Below are 13,830 nucleotides of genomic sequence, written 5' to 3'. Positions count from 1 at the left end.
CTAACACATGCATCTAATCACTCGGGTAAATTATAAAAATTAATCAGAATAAACTTTTCTATCTCAGATTCATGGTTTCACAACCACTGTTCCGTTTAGGCCCTATTTGGGATGTTACAGTTGATCCAATCATCCAACCTTTAAAAGTATCTACAAGAAACAAAAATTACACAAGTAAGCTTATTAAAGCTTAGTAAGTTCGACATATAGAAACTATAAATCTTACCAAAGTAAATATAACAATTTAATCAAAATAACTCAGCAACAAGTTTCTCTTGCCATCCACAAAGTTGAACTGGTGAACAAATGGTAATTTCCGGGAAAGCTATATTCACAATGAATCATTCAGATATCAAAATAAATAAGTGAACACAACAATACGACCTGATAAAAACTACAATATGATACATAAGTAATAATGAAAACATACAAAATGCCATAAGATTAATCCAATCGATAACACGCAAATGCTCATAAATCAATTCAACGAAACATGCAAATGCTCACAAGAGCTAATCAGCTGATAACATGCCATGTCACTAAGTGCCTAGCCTGTAGGTATACATCCACCCCATAACACGCTAGAACATGATAGCATAACATGTGGGTTCGCAACAAATGCTGAACCTCGATATACTTGAGAAAAAATATATAAAGCACACCACATCAATCTCCTCTCTAGTCACCGTATAACACACCGTCATTTAGTTGTACTCTATCTTGCGTTCATCCGGCCCAAGTATCGAAATTCAATATCATTTTCTCAAACAATTTTACATCATCAATAGAGTAATTAATATCCACTATTTCATATTATATCATCATACAATTCATACAGATATTAAATTACAAATCGAACGAAGTTATAGGACTGATTTGCAGTAACTGTCCAGAGTAGCTCAATTAGTGATTGATGTTGTGTCAATTCATTATTTCCATTTTCAATTACACGCATCAACATAATCCAACATTATGCAATTAAGTTCATATAACTTACCAGACTATTTGGTAATTTTCTCTTCTCCTCGATTTTCCACTTGTTCTTGATCTAAAATAATAATTTCATTCAATTCACTGATTCTAAAGAAAAAATCAATTCATTTTATACAATTAAGTCCTTTTTAAATTTTTTTATAAAATTGCCCCCAATATTTTACTTTTATAAAATTTAATCCCTAAGCCCGAGACATGCAATTTAACCATTTTGTTCTATTTCAAGTTTACCTGAATTTTTTGCAACCCTATTACAACCCATATTTGATGTTATTTCACATCAATTCATTGTACTTCTACTAAATTTACTTTTTAGTCCTTAACATTAAAATTACCAAGAATTACTTTACAAAATAGTTCTATCTAGCAACCAAGCTTAAGATTCTACCTAAAATTTCAAGAAAATCTCTTATTCATCAATGGCACATTCCATAACATTTGATATTTTTACAAATTAGTCCCCGGTTTAGATAGATTAAGCTAATACGAGCTCAAAAACATAAAAATAACTAAAAACGGGCAAGATTTACTCACCCAATCGAAGAACACAAGCTTGCCCAAAGCTTTCTCCATTCTTCCATGGCTATTCGGCTTGTCCAAAAAGGTAAGAATGAAATTTGATAATATAATCTTTTAAGTCTTTTAATTTAACTTATTCTTTAATTATTTACAAAATTAACCTTTAATTTATAACTTATAAATCACTAAAACATGTCCAAAAATGTCCATTATATATAAATATGGTATAATTACCATTTAAGGAAGGTTTAATTACACAATTAGTCCTTCAATAAATTCCAACTAAATAAACTTGATTACAATTTAATCCTAAACTAATTAGGACTAAAGAGAAAATATCCCAAAACCTAGTGGATTTAATCATATCACCACCGCTTGGACTTTTTGACCATGGTTTAATGACCATTTTGGTTCTTTTAGCATTTTAAATCTATAGCAATTAACTTTTACCTATTTCACAATTTAATCCTTTTACCTTAATTAAGCAATCGATCATCAAAATTATCTAACCAAACTTCAATTCACATATAATACGACCCTATAAATATTTAATAAAAATATTTACTACCTTAAATTATGAAAATGGGGTGCTAATACCTTGTTTTGAAATACCACTTAACTTTTGAATCGAACCACTTATACTAACTTTTAACTCAATTAGTTCAATTCATCAAATCAGAATTCAATATAAAAATTATTATTGAATCGTATAATCTAAATATTAATTATACGAACTTACTCATTGAATTTATGGTCCAGAAACCATTGTTTTCGACACCACTAAAAAACGGGCTGTTACAACTCTCCTCATTTTGGAAATTTCATCCACGAAATTTTTACCTAGCAATACCTGTTTATTTTGAAGTTTACCCATGAATAGAATCTTCACTGGTTCATCCGAATATGAAAAATAATAATCTCATAACCATCTCGAATAACACAACTTTATCTTCGATTTCACTACTCAAATCTATCTCACTATTTAATTTTCGCCCAATTCAACAAGTATAACGGGGTTCTACATTTCCCAATTATCTCTAAACTCGGGTATGCAACATCTTAACATGTCTTCTAGAATCCGTATTACCCACTTTGATTGCCCATCTACCTACGGATGAAATGTTGTACTAAAATCAATTTTAATGCTCAGAGCCTCACAAAGTTGACCTCAAATTTTAGAAGTAAGTCTTAGATCTGTGACAGCCCTAAAGTGACCTTAGTCGGAAAGCGGTCTCGGGACCGCTAGACCGAGTCACCAAATTATTTGAATGTGATAATTATTGCCTAAAATATGTGAATATAAATGTGTGAAAGTTTTAAGCTTCGATTTAGTTAATTGCATGTGAATTTAGTTGATAGGACTTATGTGAGAAAATTTAGAAATGTGCTAGGCAAATGCTAGTGGCCTAATAGTGCATGTAATCAAAGGGGTGGACTTGCATGTCAATTTCCCCCCCCATTTAAGTACTAGTGGCCGGCCATGACAAGGGATGATGGGCAAAACATGTCATGAAACATGTTGTGTTAATGGAAAAATAAAATAAGAAGCACAGGCAAAACATGTCATGAAACATGTTGTGTTAATGGAAGAATAAAATAAGAAGCATGTGCAATAAACTAATAAGAAATTGAAGGAAGAAAACAAAGAGAAAAAAAAATGTGTTCATCATTCTCATGCATGACAAAAAAAAAGAAGAGAAAAGCTCTCATGTTGTTCTTGGCCGAATAGGAGAAAGAAAAAGAAGGAAAAAGAGCTTTGAGGAAATCGGCTATGGTGGTTTGATAGACTAAGGTATGTTTGATGATGTTCCATGAGATGCATGCATGTTTTAGTAGTTAGCTTGAGTTCTAAATAGCCCATGGTTCAAATCTTTACTATGTCATGGAGATGATATTCGGCCAATGTGGATTGGTGTTGATATCATTTGCATGCTAAAAGTGAAGCTTTGTAATGGTGCATGTGATGGTGGATTGATGATTCTTGAATCTTCTTTTTAGCATTTTTGAGTGAGACATTAAGTTCTTTGTTTAACCATGACCAAAAATTGAAATGGTATGGTGTTGTGATGCAATCGGCCCCAACATAGACATGTATGTTCGGCCACATGAATAAGTACATAAGTTATGTGTATGTTCGGCCATAGGTAGCCTATTGATGGCTTTAGCTTGACTTAGAAAATTCGGCTAAGGGGAAATATTAGCTAGTATGTTGAATTCGATTCGTGATTTCGTACATATGTGACTCTAGTGTCTAATGTATATATGGGCTAAGTACCTTGAGCTTCTCTTTTGATGTTCGAATGAATTGTATTAAATTGCTAGATGTGATTAAAAATGCGTATGACCATTGTGTATTTGAGCTAAAAGGTGGCCATATGACCTATCAAACTCCTTGTCATATTTGGCCATAAGCTAGCAAAATGAGACCTTAATGAGTTAAATTTGTTTGAATTAAGCTCAAGAGCAAAGGGGAACTAAATCCGATAAAGGGAAGGAAAAAGTGGTCGAATAGCCGTCGAAACCGTTCGACAACATCCGAGGTAAGTTCTTGAGTAATAGAGCTTAAATTATGATTTGATTAGATCATGTTTTAAGCAAATCAAAATCGTTCTCTTTGTGTGTGGCTATTGAGCCGAAATGGCAAGAGTGATAAGTGTCTTGTGTTTGAGTTTTGCTAATGAAAATGAAATACGAATGTGTCATGATTTATTGTTAAATGTGCATGGTTATTCGAATGATGTCCGGGCTAAGTCCCGAAGGCTTTGTGCTAAGTGACCATATCCGGACTAAGATCCGAAGGCATTTGTGCGAGATACTAATTCCGGGCTAAGCCCGAAGGCATTGGTGCGAGTTACTAAATCCAGGTTAAGTACCGAAGGCATTTGTGCGAGTTACTAAATCCGGGTTAAGTCCCGAAGGCATTTGTGCGAGTTACTATAACCGGGCTATGTCCCGAAGGCATTTGAACGAGTAGCTATATCCGGTTAAATTCCGAAGGTACGTGATTTGGGAATGAATGATCTTGCTGTAAAAATTTCAGTTAATACGCTTGTAACATCCCAACATTGAGGTATGTTTTGTATGTGCTTTGAATTAGTTGAGCCCTTACAAATGAGTATTCGCTCAGTTGATAAATGAGCTACCGGCCTTTGGCTAAGTTGATCTTTGTGTATGAATAAAAGGGTTGGTAATGTGAAGTAAGTATGATATTGAAAATTTGTGCATATGAAATTATCCGTTTAGCTACATGAATGCTATACTTTGGTTGTGTCTAAATTCTTTGCTCAAAACTTACTAAGCATTTAATGCTTACTCCGTTTCTTTGATTCTCTGTTTTATAGATTTTGGTTCTTCAGCTATCGGACTCGGGATTTTGAAGTCGAAGTCGCCCACACTATCAAAGCCCCCTTTTGGTACAATTTTGGTTGAACTTCGAAATGGCATGTATAGGACTACCCTTTTTGTTGTGGGTCATGGACCCTTTGGATTTGTATAATTTTGGATAGCCATGCGAAAATGGCTTATATATGTTTGAGCACAAAGGTTATGCTCATTTGGTATGGATAGGCTTAACAAGGATTGGCCATGGGAATGGTTAATCACTATCATAATTTGTGCTATTTATGCTAAAAGGGCTAGTTGAATCATGGAAACTATGAAATTGGTAAAGTCTACCTTAAAGGCAGATGCTGACAGCAGCAGTGATGTAGATTTGGAAAATCACTAAAAATATTAGGAATGGAATTAAATAGTGAATAAATTATGCAAACGAACCTTGATGAATCTATTTTCATAGGAAAGTAACGAAACGTTCATATGAATAGTATATTATGAGATGCTAAAGTTTTCGTGAGACAGGGCCAGAACGGTTTCTGGATTCCCTGTTCCGACTTTGGAAATTCATTATAAATTAACCAGAGATAATTAGAAGTCATGCCATATATGAATAGATTCCTTTTTGAGTCTAGTTTCTATAGAAACAAACGACATCAGTATTGAAGCCCTGTATAGGGATATATCCAAGTCGTAACGCGCAAAGGTCAGTGTAGTCGATCCCTGTAACATGGGAGATTTTGACTAATAAACTGTACTAATTGGCCTGACCAAAAATTCTAGAAAAAAATTTGTAGATGCATATATGAGTCTAGTTTCAGGGAAAAATCACAAAGCTGATTTTCGAGTTGTGAAACTCAAGATATTATTTTTAAGGTGACAGTGACGCAGTTAGCCAGCTTGCCTGGAAAATTTAAAATGGATTGTGCAAAGAAGTGATTTAAGTCTGCAAACCCCTCGTGTCCGACTCCGGCGACGGACTCGGGTACGGGGTGTTACAATTTTATTGGTATCAGAGCTACGGTTTAGTCGATTCTAGGACTACCGTAATGCGTTGGGTCTAGCTATACATGCCATTTTATGTGATTATTTGATAGTGTGGTGATTTCTGACATTTGCAAATGTGTTTATTTATAGTAATGGATCCCAATCCTGACCGAGCGGTAGCTGATGATCTTAAGACTGTAGCGCCTGCTCTCGCACAAGGGACAGCGCCGGTGGACTCTCAACCTAATGCTAGTAACCCGAATGATGAAGCTAGACAAGCTTTATATAGCGTGATGAATGATTGGTTCAACCAATACATTCGAACTAATACGGCTGTTCCACAACCTCCATTCCCGACAAATACCACCCCCGCACCTACCATACCTCCGGTAACTGACCAAATAAGGTCAAATAAGCCCCCAGTTGACAGAATCCGAAAACACGGGGCTACTGAATTTAAAGCCACGGACAGCGATGATGCCGAGCAAGCGGAATTTTGGTTGGACAACACTATCCGGGTACTAGATGAACTATCTTGCACACCCGATGAGTGCCTAAAGTGTACTATCTCCTTGCTACGTGATTCTGCCTACTATTGGTGGAATACGTTGACTTCTGTTGTGCCTAGAAAGCAAGTAACTTAGGAGTTTTTCCAAATCGAGTTTCGAAAGAAGTATATCAGTCAGAGATTCATTGACCAAAAACGGAAGGAATTTCTTGAACTCAAACAAGGTTCCATGTCGATTACCTACTATGAACGAAAATTTGTGAGGCTTAGCCGGTACGCACGAGAATGCATTTCCTCAGAAGCCGTGATGTGTAAACATTTCGAGGATGGGCTGAATGATGATATAAAGCTGTATGTAGGCATTTTAGAAATCCGAGAATCTGTGGCACTTGTCGAGCGAGCTTGCAAGGCCGAGGAGCTCGGTATGGAGAAAAGAAAAGCTAAGGTGGGAGCAAAGGAGTTTCGTAAGAGGTCTTCGGGGAAGCCCTTCCCACAGTCATCGAAGAAATTTAGAGATGGCTTAGGCCGATCTAGAGACACTTCAGGCTTTTCTAGACGAGATCGCGATCGACCCCCTGTGGGTGCACGAGTCACTTCGGTCGCTAGTGTTTGAAATGATCGTCGGGACAGAGCGGAGTGCCAGTATTGTGGTAAATGGCATTCGGGGAGTTGTAGATTCCATGATCGCTCCTGTTACAAGTGTGGATCAGCTGACCACTTCATTAAGGATTGCCCGAGGTTGTCTGAACAGAATATAAATCAAAGCGAGAAACCGGGTGCTACCACTGTTCGAGGTAGACCATCTAGAAATACGGGCAATGCTAGGGGTGGTCGGAGAGGATCTAGAGATGCTACGACCAGATCCGAGGCTCGCGCTCCTACTAGGGCTTATGCTATACGTGCACGCGAGGATGCTTCCTCGCCAGATGTTATTACCGGTACTTTTAGTCTCTTTGATACTAATGTGATTGCTTTGATTGACCCTGGTTCTACTCATTCTTATATATGCGAAACCTTAGCATCCAGTAAGACTTTACCTATTGAGTCTACTAAGTTCGTAATTCGGGTGTCAAATCCCTTGGGTCGTTACGTGCTTGTCGACAAAGTGTGTAAGAAATGCCCCCTAGTAATTCGAGATTCCTGTTTTCCGGCGGATTTGATGCTTTTGCCGTTTGATGAATTTGATGTTATTCTTGGTTTGGATTGGTTGACCGCGCATGATGCGGTTGTGAATTGCAAAAGCAAGACTATTGATTTGAGGTGCGCAAATAACGAGATAATCCGAGTTGAGTCTACGGACTTAAGGGGGTTGCCAGCTGTAATATCAGCAATGTTGGCCCAGAAATATGTAAGAAAAGGGTGCGAAGCATACCTCGCGTATATACTTGATGACAAAGAATTAGAAAAGAAACCCGAATCTGTGCCGGTGGTTTGTGAATACCCGGATGTTTTTCCTGAAGAATTACCGGGTTTACCACCTGTTCGGGAGGTAGAGTTTGGTATTGAGCTTGTACCTGGAACTACGCCAATTTCGATAGCTCCGTATCGTATGGTACCAACCGAGTTAAAAGAATTGAAAGCTCAGTTGCAAGAGTTGACGGATAGAGGTTTCGCTCGACCAAGTTTCTCACCTTGGGGTGCACCAGTATTGTTCGTGAAAAAGAAGGACGGAACCATGAGGTTGTGCATTGACTATCGTCAACTGAATAAAGTGACGATAAAGAATAAATATCCATTACCGCGTATTGATGATTTGTTTGATCAACTAAAGGGAGCCTCAGTGTTTTCAAAGATAGATTTGAGATCGGGTTATTATCAGTTGCGGATTCGAGATTCGGACGTACCTAAAACTGCTTTCAGAACGAGGTACGGTCACTACGAGTTCTTAGTGATGCCGTTCGGGCTCACTAATGCCCCTGCGGTATTTATGGATTTGATGAATCGGATCTTCAGACAGTATTTGGACCGGTTCGTAGTTGTGTTCATTGATGACATCTTGGTCTATTCAGGAGATGAGACCGAACATGCTGAGCACCTCAGATTAGTGTTGCAAATTTTGCGGGATAAGCAATTATATGCTAAGTTCAGTAAGTGTGAGTTCTGTTAAGAGAGGTTAGCTTCTTGGGTCATGTGGTATCCGCATCGGGTATTCGAGTTGACCCGAGCAAAATTTCAGCCATACTTAACTGGAAGCCTCCAAGAAATATTACCGAAGTTCGGAGCTTCCTGGGGCTCACCGGTTATTACCGACGATTTGTAAAAGGTTTCTCGATGATAGCCACACCAATAACGAAGCTACTTCAAAAGGATGTTAAGTTCGAATGGACGGAGAAATGTCAGAAAAGTTTCGATCAACTGAAAACTTATTTGACTGAAGCTCCAATTTTAGTGCAACCCGAATCAGGCAAAGAGTTTGTCATTTATAGTGACGCATCCCTACTTAGGTTGGGTTGCGTATTGATGCAAGAAGTTCGAGTTGTGGCCTATGCGTCGAGACAATTGAAGCCACATGAGAGAAATTATCCGACCCATGATCTCGAACTAACTGCCATCGTATTTGCTTTGAAAATATGGCGACATTATTTGTTTGGTGAGAAGTGCCATGTATTTTCGGATCACAAAAGTCTCAAACATTTGATGACCCAGCGAGACTTGAATCTGCGACAAAGGCGTTGGCTTGAGTTGTTAAAAGATTGTGAGCTTGTCATTGATTACCACCCGGGAAAGGCTAATGTGGTTGCGGACGCCTTAAGCCGGAAATCACTGTTTGCTTTACGAGCGATGAATGTACACTTGTCTGTTCTACCCGGCAATGTGTTAGTAGCTGAATTAAAAGCCAAACCATTATTGATTCATCAAATTCGTGAAGCTCAGAAAGTCGATGATGAATTGGTTGCAAAACGGGCTGAGTGTGTTCCGAACAAGGAATCGGAGTTTCAAATTGATGATGATGATTGTTTGAGGTTCAGAAGTCGTTTGTGTGTTCCAAGGAATTCGGAACTCATTCCGATGATGCTGAACGAAGCCCATTGTAGCCGAATGTCAATTCACCCGGGGAGTACGAAAATGTACAACGATTTGAAACGTCGGTTTTGGTGGCATGGTATGAAACGAGACATCTCCGACTTTGTTTCGAGATGTTTAATATGTCAACAAGTGAAAGCAGAACATCAAGTGCCTTCAGGATTACTTCAGCCGATCATGGTACCTGAATGGAAATGGGATCGAGTCATGATGGATTTCGTATCTGGGTTGCCAGTATCAGCAAGTAAGAAAGATGCGATTTGGGTTGTTGTGGATAGACTGACTAAGTCGGCTCACTTTATCCCCGTACGTACGGATTTTTCATTGGATAAACTAGCTGAATTGTATGTTTCTCAGATTGTGAGATTACACGGGGTACCGATTTTTGTTGTGTCGGATAGAGATCCGAGATTCACCTCGCGATTTTGGAAGAAATTGCAAGAAGCTTTGGGTACCAAGCTGCACTTTAGCACCGCTTTTCACCCCCAAACCGATGGTCAATCCGAGCGGATAATTCAGATACTTGAGGATATGTTGAGATGTTGCATCCTCGAGTTCAGCGGTTCATGGGAACGGTATTTACCTTTGATTGAATTCGCTTACAACAACAGTTTTCAATCAAGTATTAAGATGGCACCTTACGAGGCTTTGTACGGTCGTAAATGCCGTACACCATTGTTTTGGACCGAGCTCGGTGAAAGTAAAATTTTCGGAGTTGATTTGATTAAAGATGCTGAACAGAAAGTAAAGGTAATCCGTGAAAGTCTGAAGGCAGCCACAGATCGTCAGAAATCGTATGCAGATTTGAAACGAAAAGACATTGAATATCAGGTGGGAGATAAAGTGTTTCTTAAAGTTTCGCCTTGGAAAAAGATACTCAGATTTGGCCGTAAGGGCAAGTTGAGCCCGAGATTCTTTGGGCCGTACGAAATCTCCGAACGAGTTGGTCCGGTTGCGTGTAGATTGATTTTGCCCCCTGAACTTGAAAAGATTCACGACGTCTTTCATGTTTCGATGCTTCGACGTTATAGATCCGATCCGTCACATGTGATTAATCCCTCAGAAGTTGAAATTCAATCTGACTTGAGTTATGAAGAAGAACCGATTCGTATCCTAGCTCGTGAAGTGAAAGAGTTGCGAAACAAAAGGGTTCCGTTAGTTAAGGTGTTATGGCTCAAACATGGGATCGAGGAAGCTACTTGGGAAACCGAGAGCTCGATGAAAGAACAATACCCAAACCTATTTACCAGTAAGATTTTCGGGGACGAAAATTTCTTAAGTGGGGGAGAGTTGTGACAGCCCTAAAGTGACCCTAGTCGGAAAGCGGTCTCGGGACCGCTAGACCGAGTCACCAAATTATTTGAATGTGATAATTACTGCCTAAAATATGTGAATATAAATGTGTGAAAGTTTTAAGCTTCGATTTAGTTAATTGCATGTGAATTTAGTTGATAGGACTTATGTGAGAAAATTTAGAAATGTGCTAGGCAAATGCTAGTGGCCTAATAGTGCATGTAATCAAAGGGGTGGACTTGCATGTCAATTTCCCCCCCCATTTAAGTACTAGTGGCCGGCCATGACAAGGGATGATGGGCAAAACATGTCATGAAACATGTTGTGTTAATGGAAAAATAAAATAAGAAGCATGGGCAAAACATGTCATGAAACATGTTGTGTTAATGGAAGAATAAAATAAGAAGCATGGGCAATAAACTAATAAGAAATTGAAGGAAGAAAACAAAGAGAAAAAAAATGTGTTCATCATTCTCATGCATGACCAAAAAAAAAAGAAGAGAAAAGCTCTCATGTTGTTCTTGGCCGAATAGGAGAAAGAAAAGAAGGAAAAAGAGCTTTGAGGAAATCGGCTATGGTGGTTTGATAGACTAAGGTATGTTTGATGATGTTCCATGAGATGCATGCATGTTTTAGTAGTTAGCTTGAGTTCTAAATAGCCCATGGTTCAAATCTTTACTATGTCATGGAGATGATATTCGGCCAAGGTGGATTGGTGTTGATATCATTTGTATGCTAAAAGTGAAGCTTTGTAATGGTGCATGTGATGGTGGATTGATGATTCTTGAATCTTCTTTTTAGCATTTTTGAGTGAGACATTAAGTTCTTTGTTTAACCATGACCAAAAATTGAAATGGTATGGTGTTGTATGCAATCGGCCCCAACATAGACATGTATGTTCGGCCACATGAATAAGTACATAAGTTATGTGTATGTTCGGCCATAGGTAGCCTATTGATGACTTTAGCTTGACTTAGAAAATTCGGCTAAGGGGAAATATTAGCTAGTATGTTGAATTCGATTCGTGATTTCGTACATATGTGACTCTAGTGTCTAATGTATATATGGGCTAAGTACCTTGAGCTTCTCTTTTGATGTTCGAATGAATTGTATTAAATTGCTTGATGTGATTAAAAATGCGTATGACCATTGTGTATTTGAGCTAAAAGGTGGCCATATGACCTATCAAACTCCTTGTCATATTTGGCCATAAGCTAGCAAAATGAGACCTTAATGAGTTAAATTTGTTTGAATTAAGCTCAAGAGCAAAGGGGAACTAAATCCGATAAAGGGAAGGAAAAAGTGGTCGAATAGCCGTCGAAACCGTTCGACAACATCCGAGGTAAGTTCTTGAGTAATAGAGCTTAAATTATGATTTGATTAGATCATGTTTTAAGCAAATCAAAATCGTGCTCTTTGTGTGTGGCTATTGAGCCGAAATGGCAAGAGTGATAAGTGTCTTGTGTTTGAGTTTTGCTAATGAAAATGAAATACGAATGTGTCATGATTTATTGTTAAATGTGCATGGTTATTCGAATGATGTCCGGGCTAAGTCCCGAAGGCTTTGTGCTAAGTGACCATATCCGGACTAAGATCCGAAGGCATTTGTGCGAGATACTAATTCCGGGCTAAGCCCGAAGGCATTGGTGCGAGTTACTAAATCCGGGTTAAGTCCCGAAGGCATTTGTGCGAGTTACTAAATCCGGGTTAAGTCCCGAAGGCATTTGTGCGAGTTACTATAACCGGGCTATGTCCCGAAGGCATTTGAACGAGTAGCTATATCCGGTTAAATTCTGAAGGTACGTGATTTGGGAATGAATGATCTTGCTGTAAAAATTTCAGTTAATACGCTTGTAACATCCCAACATTGAGGTATGTTTTGTATGTGCTTTGAATTAGTTGAGCCCTTACAAATAAGTATTCGCTCACTTGATAAATGAGCTACCGGCCTTTGGCTAAGTTGATCTTTGTGTATGAATAAAAGGGTTGGTAATGTGAAGTAAGTATGATATTGAAAATTTGTGCATATGAAATTATCCGTTTAGCTACATGAATGCTATACTTTGGTTGTGTCTAAATTCTTTGCTCAAAACTTACTAAGCATTTAATGTTTACTCCGTTTCTTTGATTCTCTGTTTTATAGATTTTGGTTCTTCAGCTATCGGACTCGGGATTTTGAAGTCGAAGTCGCCCACACTATCAAAGCCCCCTTTTGGTACAATTTTGGTTGAACTTCGAAATGGCATGTATAGGACTACCCTTTTTTGTTGTGGGTCATGGACCCTTTGGATTTGTATAATTTTGGATAGCCATGCGAAAATGGCTTATATATGTTTGAGCACAAAGGTTATGCTCATTTGGTATGGATATGCTTAACAAGGATTGGCCATGGGAATGGTTAATCACTATCATAATTTGTGCTATTTATGCTAAAAGGGCTAGTTGAATCATGGAAACTATGAAATTGGTAAAGTCTACCTTAAAGGCAGATGCTGACAGCAGAAGTGATGTAGATTTGGAAAATCACTAAATATAGTAGGAATGGAATTAAATAGTGAATAAATTATGCAAACGAACCTTGATGAATCTATTTTCATAGGAAAGTAACGAAACGTTCATATGAACAGTATATTATGAGATGATAAAGTTTTCGTGAGACAGGGCCAGAACGGTTTCTGGATTCCCTGTTCCGAATTTGGAAATTCATTATAAATTAACCAGAGATAATTATAAGTCATTCCGTATATGAATAGATTCCTTTTTGAGTCTAGTTTCTATAGAAACAAACGACATCAGTATTGAAGCACTGTACAGGGACATATCCAAGTCGTAATTTGCAAAGGTCAGTATAGTCGATCCCTGTAACATGGGATACTTTGACTAATAAACTGTACTAATTGGCCCAACCAAAAATTCTAGAAAAAAAATTTGTAGATGCATATAAGAGTCTAGTTTCAGGGAAAAATCACGAAGCTGATTTTCGAGTTGTGAAACTCAAGATATGATTTTTAAGGTGACAGTGACGCAGTTAGCCAGCTTGCCTGGAAAATTTAAAATGGATTGTGCAAAGAAGTGATTTAAGTCTGCAAACCCCTCGTGTCCGACTCCGGCGACGGACTCGGGTACGGGGTGTTACAATTTTATTGGTATCAGAGCTACGGTTTAGTCGATTC

The sequence above is a fragment of the Gossypium hirsutum genome, chromosome A01 (genome assembly GCF_007990345.1).
Source record: "Gossypium hirsutum isolate 1008001.06 chromosome A01, Gossypium_hirsutum_v2.1, whole genome shotgun sequence".
Classification (NCBI taxonomy): domain Eukaryota; kingdom Viridiplantae; phylum Streptophyta; class Magnoliopsida; order Malvales; family Malvaceae; genus Gossypium; species Gossypium hirsutum.
Note: the sequence above shows the minus strand (reverse complement) of the source record.